This window comes from Myzus persicae, unplaced genomic scaffold (genome assembly GCF_001856785.1).
Source record: "Myzus persicae strain clone G006 unplaced genomic scaffold, MPER_G0061.0, whole genome shotgun sequence".
In the NCBI taxonomy this organism is placed as follows: Eukaryota; Metazoa; Arthropoda; class Insecta; order Hemiptera; family Aphididae; genus Myzus; species Myzus persicae.
This window is the reverse complement of record NW_019104122.1, coordinates 522,285-526,793: the sequence shown is the minus strand read 5'-3', so window position 1 is coordinate 526,793 and position 4,509 is coordinate 522,285.

The following is a 4,509-nucleotide window of genomic DNA, read 5'->3' as shown; positions in this document are numbered from 1 at the left end:
CCGCGGCGACGAAGCCCCCCCAATCCCTTCGCACAGGACTACCCTTTTCGGAGAAGTGTATATTATATATAGCGTAGTGGCGCCCCGCGCGACTTTGGCTGGCTATGGGTCGTCGTCGCCACCTCCGGTTTTCCCGCGCTCCCGCACTGCCGCGGCGGCGGGCGGGTTTTAAAACCTTTTTCCGCACCCGTCGCCATTAGCCTAATGCAGTGCCCGGCGCACAGTTGTATACGTACATATACATATATACATTACCCTTTGCGGGTGCGTGGGTGGGCGGCTGTGTGTGCGTGCGTATTCGTATCGTATATATATATATATATATATATATATACGCGCTCGACGGTTGCGGGGGCGGCGGCGTTCGCGATAAATCGCGCGGGACGGGCCGACGCGCGTTCTATCGTTTCGCCGGAAGTCAACACACTCATCGCGGGTCGGAGGTGCAGTTGGTGTTTTCTCGGTCACGAGCACATATATTTACGTATTATGGCGTGCCCCTCGGATGCCGCGCGAAACTATGCACGGACGCATTCCCCGCCCACCAGCAGCACCCCCCCCCCCACCCCCTCACTTTCACATCACTTCGTTTGACGTAAAAACCAACCCGACTCGGCCGTTCTCGCGATTGCCCGCGAATATTATGCGCTATTATGTGTATAAACTGTACGTATATACATTTATATGTATATACATAGGTGTGTATATAATTCAGTTTGGTCGTTTTAATTAAAAATTCATCGCTTTCGGCGCTGCAGCAGACGTTATTATTATCGTTATAATATATTATTATTATTGTATACAAGACATCACGAGCGTAAATCGCATTTGAACGTCAACCCAAAACGTATTATACACTTACACAATGTGTAAGTGATGTGTGCGCGTGCGCGTGTTGGACCGCCGCGCCGCCCGGAGTGAAAAACCGTACGAATACATAACAATAATAATATAACATGGGTCCGTCGCTATATTGCCCAACGCCCGAGACCCGCTCACGCCAGCTTGCGCCACATTATAAGAATTGTACGATATTATTATATTGTAGTTTGGGGGGAAAAAAACCTGGCGTACGACTATGCGAAAATACGCCACGCCGCGCGAAGCCATTTCGCAACGGGTATACGTGGTCGAGTGTGAAAACTCGATAAGTTTCACGAGAATAATAATATTTTACAATACACACCATCGTTGTCCACTGCAGTTGTTTCGCAACGTTTTGTGTACGATCCGTTGGAAACGTTATTTTCGGGCGGCTTATTTTTTAACATTAACTTGCATTTACGGCTCGCCTGCAATAACACATACTCGGTACGTGTAAAACACCTTAATAGACTGTAAAAACATGTCTCGTACGTTTTATTATTGTACGCGCTAAATAATACATGATATTGCACGTATTGGTATTTAGTACACAGGTACATGGTGTTTGCGCCCACGCCAATATTGTTGTATAATTGTTCTGGACAATAACAACTGGATATTATATATTGATTGAATCGCGGTGACTATTATAATCTCTATTATTTTTTTTAATTTTCTAAACTTAAGTTAAAGTTTGAAAAAAGGGAGGAAAGTACCTAACTACTCAGCTGTAGGTACAGTATTACTAGTCGATTATGGCTCGCCATTAAGTATAGGCACCGCAATAGATGACGAGTTAAATTTAAATTCAATAACATGTATTAAAACTATTGTATACGATGGACAATGTTTTGAGTGAATTTACCAAATAGTTATTGTAATGATTGTATTAACATTTTAATGAATGTTTGTTTCTTTTAGTTTTCCCTATTATAAATAGTATCGGATATTTCCATTTTGATCACCAAAAAGTACCAACTAGAATTTAGTTCTAACTTGCTCCATTTTGCCACAAGAAACGTCAGTGAAAATTGGTGATTAGAGAATTTTTTCGGCTAAAAAAGTGTCTTCACTAGACACACAAAAAAAAAATAAAAATAATAATTAGGAACCTGGAACAAACAATTTTAAAACCAATATATTCATGGCTACGCTCAAAATCTTAAACGATTTTTGAATTTAAGTACCAATTGACATAGTATGCATTTTATTATAGAGTTTGTTTGTGTAAATACATTAAAAGTTTAAAGTCCGATGATGATGATAAGATATAGTATTTTGGACAGTTTATCCACCCAACAAGCTGGAATATAAAACACCACTTCGATAAAATAACTAATAAGATACACTGTTGACTATATGCGTATTTACAGTAATACCTATAGTGTCATCACGATGGACCTCAAACACCGACAGTTGTTGAGAATTTCTAGTCAGTCCTTCTCCCGACAATATACACCTTTTTTACAATAAATTAAAATGACGTTTACGCCTATTTAGCGATGACTATAATATATTATCTTGACTGCAATGACGAAATTTTTTTCATATTTTTTTTTTTTTTAATGATGGGTTTAAATCGAGATACACGCCGTTGGGGCCTAAATCTACTAAAGTCTGCCTTCGTCGAGTGGCAAGTCGTGTTCTTTTCTCCGTCGAACGCAATAAAACAATATTATTGTAATAAATCATCGCACTCGTCGTTTTCACGCGCACACGATTCGCCGCTCTCGATTTTCACGCAAGTGATTATAATAATATTATTAACGTCTGCTAATTCAACAGTAAACACTGCGGGACACGTGATCGAGAGGCTATAATAAGAGTCAAGACCCACAAGCAGACGAAAACGCACACCGGACGGCCAATCGAAAAATTCACCACTGTTTGCCGACGATTATGCGTGTGCCTATGTACATGAATTATTGTGTGATCACAGCATGGCGAGTACTCGACCGGGCTTTGTGTCGACTGTCGTCTGTAAGCATTAAACGCTGATTGAATCCACCGTGAGTGGGCACCGACGATTATAAGTCCTCGTTTCGATATTAAACCGAAATCACGTTCACGCCGAACGTGTGATGTTTGTTCGTATATTACGAGAAAAATATTAATACAGTTCACGCCGATCGGTCAGAGATTAGTTTTGTTTGCAAAACATTATTTGACAAATTATAATATTATAAATATTACACCTATCATTATTATTATTATGGTTGTTAACTTCAACGACGTAATAATCGTCTGTATGACTGTATCGGAGGTCTGCATAGCAAAATTAATTAAAACAGTTTTCTCGATTGTATACTAGAAATAATTATCAAACACCTTGTGACGTATATATATTAACGAAAGCAAATAATTTATTTTGCGTCTATTAATATTGTATTTAGACTATGTTATAGTGTATAGGTTGGTGATACTACCATGTATGTACTAACATTGAACATACATACACACTTGTGAAAAGACAAAAGAAACAAATGCCTAGACACGATTATACATTAAATAAAAACGCATTAAGAGTCTCTCTCGTTAAACTTCTTTGGACAGACGACGTCCCGATCAACTACATCTTTTGTTGGAATTGGATATAATACTCTTAAAACGTCTGGTATTCTAGCAAACTTTAATTGACCTACTTATAGGATATATATATATATATGTACATTGTACACCTTACTCTGTATATATTCATACTATAATTTAAATAATAAAAAATGTATAATTGTTTAAACTTATTTGCATCATTGACAAACTAAAAAATATATACTCTTGCAACAAATTTATATCAGATACTGTTACTCTAATAATTAACTATATTTGTTAAGTCTGCCACTATATTATACGATAATACTCATCATTATAATAAAGTGATTGTAACAACAATTTAGGGTGACACATTTATAAGTAAGTTTTACATATCGTTTGGTATCGTTTTTATGGCAATGCGGTATATTATTATTACGCCCTAGCCGTCAAAAAGCTTTACTCTTGAGCATAAAATTGAACAATTTAAACAACTATCGAGTTTTCCATTGCCACTCGTCAAACGTAAAACACGAAAGTATAATAATGCCTAATATCATTATTATTATTAATGGAGCAAAATCCGTCACTCATATACCCTAGCTACGTATAATATAATAGTCCATCGACCGTCAGCGGGCCACGCGACGGTGTAATGAATAATATTTGAATACGATTTATAACATTTTTATGGCGTGTATTTTACGTTGCTAGTTGTATTGTTGTTCTTGTTATTGTTTATGGTAATCATAATATTATTATTGTTATTATTATTATTATTATTATCGTTTGGAGTTCAAACTTTGGATACCGTTCCGCGGCACCGTCTCCCGAATAAAACGGTCGATTCATAAAAAAATATAAAACTATACTATTTCGCCCGAATCAATAACCCGCGGCGACGAAGACGTCTGTGTATATAAATTATAAGTACATAATAGTATAATACATATATATATAATACATATATATATATGTGTACTTTGTTAATTACGTCGAGTGAAAAAACTTTGTTACAAAGTCGAGCGGAATAAATTATTAAAGTCACGGCTGACTTTTTAACTCATTAATGCACTCATGTCACCCGGTAGATGTGTGAATTATAATTTATATTAC